At 42.7% G+C, this 12,377-nt stretch overlaps 1 long non-coding RNA gene across 1 annotated transcript in view; it reads left to right on the forward strand.

Moving 5' to 3' along the window:
- Window positions 1-8,340, forward strand: part of LOC137203141 (uncharacterized) — a 32,191-nt gene extending 23,851 nt beyond the window's left edge. Inside the window, exons 2-3 of the long non-coding RNA XR_010932953.1 lie at window positions 3,611-3,746; window positions 4,222-8,340. This is a non-coding gene — a long non-coding RNA (uncharacterized lncRNA). The remainder of the gene's footprint in view (window positions 1-3,610; window positions 3,747-4,221) is intronic.
- Window positions 8,341-12,377: the final 4,037 nt, after the last annotated feature.

The following is a 12,377-nucleotide window of genomic DNA, read 5'->3' on the forward strand; positions in this document are numbered from 1 at the left end:
CTTCCCAATGGCAGTCGTAATCAAAGGCTGTGACCCATTTCTCTCCAGAAAGCATAGAGGATGTCAGAGTCCAACTTGTGACAGGGGCCTTGCTGAGAAGGGCATGGGGTCATAGTAAACAGAGCTGGGTTTGAATCTTCGACAACTACCCACTTCGAGATGCTGCATAAGATGTCACTCTCCAAGGTACTGTTCCATCATCAGTACGACGATGATAGTATCACAAGATGCTGTGGGAATTATTGATAATGTGTGAGCCTGTCACGTAGAGGTGATTACTAAACAGCAGGCTCTTCCTCACCTGTGTAACAGCCTGTCACTCCAGGCAAACATCACCACCCCTAGCCCTGGACAGGACTTGACCCAAGTTCTCTGGCCAGATCTCTGCAGCTCCAGCATGGGTTCCAGCATCCAGGCTGCGCTGCCAGATGATGGGCTGCAAAGTTCCTGTGGCCTCGTACGTCTGCAGGATGGAGGCTGCTGCACTCCTTCTGTCTCCTTCCAAATTGGCTCTGGAATGGGGATGGGGTAAGATGTACAGATGGGATCCTCAGAGCCTCAGATCCACATGAGGGCCTCAGGGGAGACAGAAGCAGATGCAAGCAAGCAGGACACTGTATAGCATCACCCTTTAAGCCTGTAACAAGGTAACGAAGCCTATGCCGTAGTGATGATCAGTTCATGCACATCCGGGGATTCCAGCTCCGGCTCTGCCGCCAACCACTGAGAAGGTCCCTGCACCTCCTAGAACCTTAGTCTCCTCATCCACAAAATGGGATGACATGACCTTCCTTGAAGGCGGGTTTCTGTCACCCTGGGTGTGAGCACTTCTTTGTAAGGTGCCAAGATGTATGCAATTGGAAGGGGTGGCGATTATGGAAGTGTCATCGGAGGCACATTTGTTGCTGTGGGAAATGCAGGCGCTGGACCATTTTCTCATCTTTCCACAGGTTGCTAGAATCACAACTTATAATTAACGCACAGTGATATGGCTTGACCCAGTTTCCCAAATTAGAATGTTTCAACTACAACTGATGAAAGATGTGAAATTCTTGTCTACCTAGCAGAACTAGCCGGATAAACCTCCTTTCCCTGGACTTCAAGTTTTCTTCAGAGCTAATGAATAAATACACACGTTAAGCAAATGTATAAATTCGCTTATTCAATAAATATCAATTGATCACCTACTCTGCACCATTTATTAAGCTTAACGCTTTACCTGACTTGTCCATTTAATCCCCACATGAATTCTGTGAGGTGGGCACCCTGATGTGAAAATTAGGAAACTAAGCCTCAGAGGGGTTAGGTTACTGGATCAAGGCCATGCACCTAGAAAGCGACAAAGCACAATTAAACCCAAGTTTTCTTGACCTCTCATGCACCTGCTCTTTCATGATACCACGTGGCTTCTCCAGGCCCCTAGGAAGGGGAGTTAAGGTTATGTCTGGTAGAAGGAAGGAGTAGGGATGGACCACAAATTACAGCTGTTGTGTGCCCCAGTGTCACCACATTAAACATCCCAACCTTTCCTGGGACCCAGCCATTCATCCTGCTTCCCAACTCCAGGCAGGTGGCCCCTGGAACGCACTTACTGCCCCTGTTCTCCTGGCCGAACTCATCAGCTCTGTACCACTGTGCAGCTGCCTTGTCCTCAACCTCGGTTCTGACTTGTTTCACTTTCTACCACCCCAGGTCCATCTAGGAATAGGCTGGCACTGAACTAGGCACCCCATCTCCCTTGGACCCGTTGGGCTGGTGGGCAGTGACTGGGCAGTACAGGGCATGGAGTCAGACAGAGTGAGGCGCTTCTGATTGCTCTCCATTTGAGAAAGTAACTGGTTTCTCTGTGCCTCAGTTTCCTTATCTGAAAGTTGAGGGTAATCCCTGTCTCACAGGGTTGCTGAGAGTCCTAATGGGATAAGGTAATACATGTGTGGCATACAGTAGGCACTCAGCAAGTGCTATTTCCTTCACCTCCCCGCCCCATACTTGCAAAGTACAGCAAATGGTACATTCTGATCATGCTACGTTTTCCTCTGTGATTTCTTAGTTTTAAATATTTGACTCTCATGTTGGTGAGTAGGGTAAGGTACAAATCTAATTCCTTTTTCAAACTCAATCTTCGGTCTTCCAACATGATTTATTAAGTGAGCTTTCCCTTCCATATTGCTTACTCATCATATATGACAGTCTCTCATATAATTTGGTCTAATTCTTGGCCCTCTTCTGCATAACTTAGATATAGTTTTCTCTTTGTAGCTGCACTCCAGCTGTTTTTATTACCATTTGCTCTAAAATAGGTTCTTATAACCAGGCAGATAAATCTCCCCACTCCTGCTCTCCCACCCCCACCCGAATTATTTATTTTTCTTGGCCACTTATTCTTCCAGCCGTACTCTTTTGTCAGGTTCCATGAGAAGTTCTGGAGCTTTAAACGAGGATTTGCTGGGTACACAGAGGATGTGAGGGCTAGCACTTTGGGGAATTCCACAAGTCTTGAAATCTCAAGTGGTCACACACATACACACACACATGCACATATGCACACACACATATATACACACACATATATGCACGTACACAGTACACATACATGCGCACACACATACATGCGCACACACACATACATGGACATACACACGTACACATATATACACAGCCAACCCTGTTCCCTGCTTGCCCCTCCAACCCTTCCCCACCGATAGGAAGAAGACAGTAAATGACAACCATCTGGTACCCAATTATGACCCCTTGCCAGGCCTGCCTCGCGTTAAAAGGCATAGGGATGAGGCTGGAAATTAGTCCAGTGATGGGCAAGTTCAAGGGAAATCCTGAGAACCTCGGAGTCTAGACCTGCTTTACTAGTTTCCCATTACATCCCAGTGGAAATCCCGGTGGATTTCCAGGTGGAGGGCTCCCTACCAGCAGCCCCTGGGAACTTGATAGAAATGTAAATTCTTGGGCCTCACCCCAAGAATTGAATCTGGGTGTGGAGCCCAGCAATCTGTTTTTTTAACAAGCCTCCCCATGACTGAATGCTTGAAATTGAGAGCCACTGGATTAAACAAGCTTAGATTTACTCAAAGTCTACCTCAGCTTATTTCTGAGATCTCAGGCATGCTGGTAGCCTGGTCAGCTGCGCAGAAGAAACTTTGAAGGATGCCTGCGAATGTAGAAGAGCTGCAACAAAGCCAGATTCGTTGTATCAATAATTGGACCACACGTGACCTATACATGAGGAGGGTCGATATCTTCACAATATTACTCCTGCTTGCCAGGAAAACGCAATTCTCCTTCTGCTCTCCTGCAGGAATCACAAGTATTATGGTTTTCTCTACCCGGTCACAAACATCCTGCATTGAGTTTATTCCAAAGTACTTACTATATTTTGTTACTGTGAATGGGCTCTCCTTAGCTGTGGATTTTCTAACTGACGATGCCTGGTATTCATATAGCATCCTGTGCATTCATCGGTAATCACTCATTTTTCTGACCTCTTTACTTCTAGTCCTTTTTGACAGCTGGTTTGTTTGTCTTTCTCAAGGTGTCTTTTGAATAATAATACTGCCGACTTTGGGCCTAATGTTTATTATTTGCATTTCTGCTTCAGGGGCCCACCTGGATGAGTGGACAGATTTGACAAAAGACGGTGGAAGGAAGGGCATTTAGGGGGCCAGACTTGTCCTGGAACACACTTCCCACCTGGCCACCTACCTGAGCTTAACATAGCCTTTGGGACTCACCTGGTAAATTCACCTTTGGGTTTTTGGAGTTTTTTTACCTTTGTTTTAATCCAAGTTTTAAAATTTGTTTGCATAGAGTTATACAGACAATTCTGTAATCATTCTCTTACTTTAGCTTTTATAGATCCATTTTTGTATATAACTCTTGGATCCATATGGAATTTCTTTGCATGTGAAGAATAAGGTGATGTTACAGGGGAGAACAAAATCTGGCTACGTGTTAGATCTGTTTCTTTTACTCCCGTTGCTTTTTTTTTTTTTTTTTAACATCTTTATTGGGGTATAATTGCTTTACAATGGTGTGTTAGTTTCTGCTGTATAACAAAGTGAATCAGTTATACATATACATATGTTCCCACATCTCTTCCCTCTTGCGTCGTGCTTTTGTTCACTAAAAGGATACTGTTTATACATAATGGCCTGCCTTGGGGAGCCCTGCCCCTCTGCCTGAATGTTAAACCAAAGGGCCTTTGTTCAGGGGAACATCCGGACCCTGTCCACCTATGGATGGCTGCAAGAAAGAAGAAATTAACACATCCTCTCCCGGAGGCTGGCCATTCCAGGGGATACTTGCAAGACTTATGGTCTTTTTACTCTACTTCCTCACCTTCTCCCCGTCTCTGTTTTATAAAAGAAACTGACATCCAGGCCCTGATAAGACGGTTATTTAGAGACATTAGTCTGCCGTCTTCTCGGTCTTCCGGCTTTCCGAATAAAGTCGTATTCCTTTGCCTCAACACCTTGTCTCCGATTCATTGGCCTGTCACACGGTGAGCAGAGCGAGCTTGGACTCGGTAACAGTAATAAATCATTTCTTTCCTTCAGATAACTAACCAGTTTTCCCAATGCAGTTTATTGAATGCCCCATCCGTGCTGATAAATTTAATGATGCCATTTTAATCAAATACTCATTTCCCATACGTGCTTGAATTTGTTTTTTGACGCTCTTACATTGATTTCTTGGTCTATTCCTACTCTGAAATGTCTGTGGCCTTAAACAATGGTTTAATATACCTGATAGTATCATAGTCATACTTGTTATTCTTTTTCAGATCTTCCTCTGCTTCCAATCATGTGTTTATTTTACGAGATGAAATTTAACTTTAATTCAAATTCCAAACAAAAATCTATTGATAATTGGGCTGGGAACACACTTAATTTAGAGATTAAATTCAGGAATTAAAACTACCCTACTGAATAGTCTTCCAAAGAAAAACAAGGGAGGTTTTTCACTTACTAAAATAATTTGTGCAGCTTTTAATAGGAATTTTAAGTTTTTGGCATAGGGTTAGGACTACACTGTACTGTACTATATAAGGTTAGGACTGTACTAACATTGATTAACACATTTGTTCTTAAGTATTTTTATGTTTCTATTGTAAATGGCATCTTTTCTTCCCTTAGATTTTCTAACTGGTTATTATTTGTAATATAGTAAAGGTTTGATTTTTGGCATAAACTTTACAACCAGATGCCTCTTCCTTTCTGAGTTTTGTACCTTTTATATCTTTCTCATATATGATAGTGGGAGTTCTTGTTTCTGACCTTAACGGGAATGTGTCTGGCTTTTCACATTAAGCTGTGCTAGCTTTTTGGATGGAAGATTATAATATTTTATAATGTTAAGGAAATATCCATTAGTATTTATTTTGTTAATTTAAAAAAAACTGAGGGACTTCCATGGTGGTCCAGTGTCTAAGACTCCATGCTCCCAATGCAGGGGACCCAGGTTCGAACCCTGGTTGGGGAACTAGATCCCACATGCCACAACTAAGAGTTCACATGTCGCAACGAAAGATCCCACATGCTGCGACTAAGACCTGGCACAGTCAAATAAACAAAGTTTTTTAAAGTGGTCCTAATAACTTCTGCATGAAAATCAAAAAAGGTTAAGATTTTAAATAAGTAAATAAATAAATAAAATACAAACTGAAATGAAGTTTGCACGATAGCAAATGCATTCTTTAGCATAAAATTTTCTAATATTAAACCATCCTTACATTCTTCAGATTGATCTCTCTTCATGTATCTTTCTTTTAGTGTCTTCTGCTTCTCTTTGCTGATACTATATTAAGGATTTTTGCGTTGGTTGTCATAACTGAGTTTGATCTGTAGATGTCTTTCTTTTCTCTTTTGCCTTTTTCTTTCAGGCTTTGGTAAAGTTTTGGTGAGATTCTCCTGTCTCTGGGAACAGTTTAAGTAGCACTGTGGTTATCTGTTTCTCAAAGGTTTGGAAGAAGTTACCTGTGAAATCTAGGGACTAAGTACTTTTAAAGAGAGTAGATTTATTATGATTTTATCAATTGAGTTCTGTACCTTAGAACCTTTATTATTTTTTAACGTCTTTATTGGAGTATAATTGCTTTACAATGGTGTGTTAGTTTCTGCTGTATAACAAAGTGAATCAGCTATACATATACATACATCCCCACCTTCGAACCTTTAAACAGTCATCATAACTCCTTATATTTTCCGTACAGATGGAATTCACCTACGAAACCAGCCTCATCCTTGTGGAGATGGGATGGTTGAAAGGGGTAGGTCTTAGGTCCCTTTCCCAATTTCTTCCATGGTCTGACTCCTCTTTATTAAATTTTGATGACATAATATTTTTTAGAAAATTATGCATTTTATCTAGATTTTCTAATGTTTAACCACAGAGGTTGTGCAAATCACTCTATAATCATTTTTTAAATTTAATTTCTTTTTTTTCTTAATTCAAATTTTGTTTGAGTTTTCTCCACTTAAAAAAAATAGGTAAGGCAGTGGTTATTATATTTTATAATTTTTTCAGCAAATCTTCAATTTATGTTCTTGAATCTCTGTATCATTTTTGTTCTGTCTTCTAAATTGCTTGCTACTTTTCTCTTCATTAGTGTCTTCCCTCTACTTTCCTTAGGTTAGTTTAATTATGTTTTCTAAATTCTTATATTAATTGCTTAATTTTATTTCATTTCATTCTTTCTTACTTAGTAGCATAGATATGTAAGCTAGTAATTTTTTCCAAACACTGCTCTAGCCACATTCTATAGTGTTTAATATGTAGTGTTTATTGTGTCATCACATTTTATTTTTGTGGATATTCTAGAGCAGAACTACCAATAGAAATATAATGTGACATCATCTGTCATTTTACAGTGTACAGTATCCCCATTTAAAAAGTAGAAAGAAGAAACAGGTGAAATTATTTTAATAATATTTATTATTTAACCCAGTATACCCCAAATATTATCATCTAAACATGTAATCAATAAAAATATCAATACATTAATGAGATAGTTTACATTCTTTTTTCATGTTAAGTCTTGGAAATCCAGTGTGTTCACGCCCACAGCAATTCAGACTAGCCACGTGTCAGGCGCCACGTTTCAATAGCTACGTGGGGCTAGTAGCTACCATATGGAGCTGCACTGCTTCAGAATTTCAGCTTTGGTCTCCTCTACGACAGAGGTGTTTAAGGAAGAGATTAAGACGTAAGCAGAGTTAGGCTTTTTGTTTATGTTTTGTCTTTATAGTTTGATTACACTGGGACCAGGGAATATGATCTATTCGATTGTTGATGGGAAAATATGATATTTTCCATTTTTTGAAACTGGCTGATGTATGTCATATTAATATTAATCATATTTTTAAATAAATGTTCCATGGGTCCTTGCAAAAGAGATGAATTGTCTGTTTTTTGGGTGTAGTGTTCGTTTCATTGTTTATGTCTATTATGTGGGGGGGAGGTCTACCATGAACCAAGTGATATACATCTATCTACCATAAAACCACCATAAACTAATGTAACATCTCCTATTATTATTATTATTATTATTATTTGGCTGTGTTGGGTCTTCGTTTCTGCACATGGGCTTTCTCTAGTTGTGGCGAGAGGGCTTCTCATTGCAGTGGCTTCTCTTGTTGCGGAGCGTGGGCTCTAGGCGCGCGGCCTTCAGTAGTTGTGTCTTAAGGGCTCTATAGCGCAGGCTCAGTAGTTGTGGCGCACGGGCTTAGTTGCTCCGCAGCATGTGGGATCTTCCCAGACCAGGGATTGAACCCATGTCGCCTGCATTGGCAGGCAGATTCTTATCCACTCTGCCACCAGGGAAGCCCTCTTATTATTTTGTATCTATTCATTTCCCTCTTTTTTTTTTTGCAACTTCTAAAAAGTTTACATTGATGTTATTTTACTTAGAATTTAAGGATTTCATTGGAAACCGTCAATTTTATCTGTATGAAATTCCCCCATTTGTGTTTCTCCTGTTATCTTACATTTTTATTGATGTTAATATACTTCTGCTTTTGTTTGCCTTTTCCTGATACGCATTTGTATGCATTTTCCTTTTGTTTGCATTTTCCTGATCCGAATTGCTCTTTTAGATGAGTTTTTTTGTAGACAGCATACAGCTGGGTTTTCACTGAGCTGATACATACCGTCCAAGTAACCAGTAAACACAGAGAATATGGTCAGAGAAAAACAAAATATTTCCTCCACTCCCAGTGAATACAATTTATCCCTAGAAGGAAGATAAGAGCTCTTACATCTATAGCAGGATCTCAACCTCGGCACTATTGACTTTTGGGGCTGGAATATTTCTTGCAGTGGGGCTGTCCTGTGCACTATAGGATATGTCACAGCATCCCTGGCTTACCCACTAAGTACCAGTAGCACTCCCCCATCCCCACCCCTGGTTGTGACAACCAAGAATGTCTCCAAACTTCGCCAAGCGTTTGTTGGAGGACAAAAATCTCCCCTGTTTAAGAAGGGCCCATCCACACCTAGAAGGGCCGTTCCACACCTTTCTGTCAGGCTTCTCACCCACCTATGCGCACCTGTTCCCTCCAAATACAGATTTCAGAGTGAGATGTATGGCAGACATGCTGCTTCTCAGCTGTGGAGAAAGCCACTGCTCGGAGTTCTAGAAACTTCCATCTCTGATGACGCCTTTCACATTTGTGGTCAGAGGTTTCAGTACTTGCCTTACTTGAACATGACCCCTTGATCCTCAGCCGGTGTGCCTCCTCTGTCTGTTTCTTATTAAGTGTACGGAGAAGGAGGTTACATGTTCGTCTGTACTCCATCGTCATGCACAGCCATCTCCCTTCTAGTCCCCAATCTGAGCTCTTTTCCCTGCATGTCTGACAGAGAGATGTCAGGTTTCAGTAAAACAATAATTAAATCTATAGTCAACTCTGATCAGATGGCATTAAACAGAGGAACACGGAACAAGGAACAATGTTCTCTGAAGGGAGAAATATTTTTACATGAATATTTTGGTATTTGTTAATGTACTGGAATTAATAGAGAGGTGTAGGAGGTGCTGAATAAAAATCCAATTTGTACTGATTATTCCCAAATTAAGATTAGCACAGAAACCTGTCTGGAGTGGGAGGCGAAGTCTGCTGTTCCAAAGAAGAGGTTTTAAAGATGTAGGTGGGGTGAGTGAGAGAAACTGAACGTAAACGTTCTTGCAAAAAGAATGAGGAACGAGCCTGCAGATCTCCTGACAGCCAGGGGCGTCCCTTTGAGAAGGCCCAGCCCTCAGCCCAGAGAAGACCAGCAGGGGCTATTCCCTAATCCTGACCCTTCCAGCATCCCTTAAATTCAGTGGGTAGCTTACGGCTTACAAAGAGCTTTTGTATATTTAGCATTTCAAATAAAATGGATAAATACACATGATAGCCTAATAAAGGGATTTATTATGGGATTCCTAAATAGATGGAGAGATTTGAATGAGCTATATTAGTTGCATAGAACTATTACTTCATCCCATAGGTGTTTGTAGAGTGCCTGTTGGGTTTCACATACCAGCTATGGTGTGGAGATGATTCTTCCACACCCTGCCATCAAAAGGTTGACAGTCTACTGTGGAGACAGAAGTGAAGTACCAATTACAAAGCAGCGTCATCAGCCCCATGATAGAGACCTGATGTCTGTCCAAAGGAAGGGTGCTTAATACTGTTTGGGAGGGAGAGAAGGGAGAGAAGTCAGGGAAGGCTTCCGGGAGGAATTAAGACAGAGCTGAGTGTGACTGGATGAGTAGAAGTTAGCCTAGTGAAGGTGGCAAAGGCATTCCTGGTAGAGCAGTCCACATGAGCAAAGGCACTGAGATCAGAAACAGCATAGTGTGTGCTGGAGGCAAAAGCAGGTTCATATTATGGGCGCATCAAGTCCAGGGCAGGCAGTGGCCATGAAGCACCTTGGGTCCTCTCTTCCAAGTCTTGGTATTTCATCAAGTTAGTGATGGGGACCCGCTGACCAAACCGTCTTTGCTGAATCACTTTCTGCCCTTGGCTTCTGCACTGGACACTCCTGATTCTCCTCCTCAGTAGCTTCTCTGAGTGGTCTCCTTGTCATGATCCTCCCCCTTTTCCACCCTCTAAGTACGAGCATGCCCCAAGGCTCAGTTTTTGGCCTGTTTCTCTTCTCCATACATACACACTCCCGTAGCTTTCAGTACCATCTCTCTGCTGATGAATCCCAAATTTACATCACTAGCTTCAATCCTTACTTCCCAGATCCAGATGCATATATTCAATCGCCTACACCCCATCTCTACTTGGGTCTCAATTAATGTTCAGTTGCATGTAGCAAAGACCCAAAATGTCGGTGAATTTAAAAGGATAAAAGCTCAGCTATAGGCCATTTGTGGCCAGCATGGCGGCTCCACAGACATCTAGGACCCAAACATTACTAGATTTCTACTCCAACACACTTAGAGTGTGGCCTTCAACCTCGTGGCACAAGATGGAGCCCCATCCATCGTAACAGAGTTCCAAGCAGCATGATGAAGGAAGGGGTGATGAAGGAGCTGTTGCAGGTCAAATTCCACGGGCGGCACACTCGGAGACGGTTGCTTGCATACAAGAATTTCATTGGGATGTACACCTAAGGTCAACCGCTGGGGGTGAGTAACAGAAGTTGGACTGGGCAGAAGGAGAAGCTGGACTATAAGACCTCAGCCAATCCTACAGGAAATTCTGCAGATGGTCCTCAAGAGTTTTCCCAAATGGGGCAAGGGGACCAGATCATTTTATCCCCACTTCACCCAGTCACCAGATGCAGGCTGCACTAGGAAGGGGCATCACTTGGGGAGGGGTGGCTCTCATAGTTAAGGACAATCACTGGAGAAAGGGACTCAGCTGAAAACTGTCAGCAGATGCAGGCTGCACTAGGAAGGGGCATCACTTGGGGTGGGGTGGCTCTCATAGCTAAGTCACCAGATGCAGGCTGCACTAGGAAGGGGCATCACTTGGGGTGGGGTGGCTCTCATAGCTAAGGACAATCACTGGAGAAAGGGACTCAGCTGAAAACTGTCAGCACTCACCATTCTTTGTAGCTGGGAGAACAAGTGCTGCAGTACTGAACATGGGAGAAGTCTGGGTGGGAAATGACAGAATCCACTACAGTCCATCCCTTGAGCTACTCAGATCCACTTGCTTTGTATACGTTTTGAGAGGAGCACCGTCAGGATTCCGGTGGGCCTCTTTTCCTGGGGGAAACTTACAAAGAGAAGGCTTTGCCGTTGCAGCTTGTCTCAAGGTCATAACTGCATCAGCTCCTTCCTCTACTACCCCTGTGAGATCCCCCCACTCTGAGGAAGCACCTCTTCTGATCTAGGTGGTTTCCTTTTGTGGGTTACCCTGTGGTCTGAGCTCCTGGTCATTACGCCCTTCTCAGGCTGTGGCTATAACACTTGACCATTTACCATCAAATTTGGACAGGGGAGACCTAAGAGACGCCCTTGTGGATCACTTTGGTGCCAGATGTATTCTTCTTTGCCCCCTTTGCATGACAGGAGCCCTATTTTCACCTGGTGATGAATCAGTTACCACTGCCAAGATGGTGACTCCCTTTTTGTCCCTGTCAGCACAAAGAGCCCAAAGGGAGCAGGCAGTAGCCATAATTTGAAATTTAGTGGAACTCATGTTATCTCCTTTGATGGAATCATTCCCCACCCCGCCTCGAGGGTCAAGACCTCCAAACCCACTGAGTCCAAAGTTGTGGGAACAGGATGCAGACATTCTGAAAGTGGGTCCTGGGAGCAGGCCCACTCTTCCTTCATCTCTTAGTTCCTAGACCTATATCTTAGGGAATCATTGAAGTGTTTTGAGTAGAGAAATAGCAATTCCAAATCAGCAGTGTTGAGGATAGACCATAAAGGAAAGTATTTAAAGCAGGAAGACCAGTGATGAGGCTGTTAGAATAGTCCAGGCAGGAAATTATGTGGGCCTAATAATGGAACATTATTAGAACCTGACATTTCCCTCAGCAGGAAAGCAAGCACTTAGTATCCAATTAGTGTCTCTGGGTACATCAGGAGGCATACTGTAGGTTAGGAGAGACATTTGTTAAGCTTGCCCTGCACTCATAGAAGCAAAACGATTACAGAATCATTCCAAAAATAACCCAGCCAAACTGGTGAACCGTAGCTTGGCTATATGTCAGCTCGATCAGCAGAGACACAGAAATAAGACAGCCAGGCAGGTAGACTGTTTCTCTCAGCCCCACCCAGAGTGGGGCCGGGGATTCTTCCCCTAGACCTTGATCTCTGCTTATTTCTCTGTTCCAGAACATTTACCATCATCTACCTGGAAGTCAAGATGTTTACCTATCTGCTTGCCCTGCTCTAGACTGCGATCTCATAGAAC

Source organism: Pseudorca crassidens, chromosome 1, assembly GCF_039906515.1.
Source record: "Pseudorca crassidens isolate mPseCra1 chromosome 1, mPseCra1.hap1, whole genome shotgun sequence".
NCBI lineage: Eukaryota > Metazoa > Chordata > Mammalia > Artiodactyla > Delphinidae > Pseudorca > Pseudorca crassidens.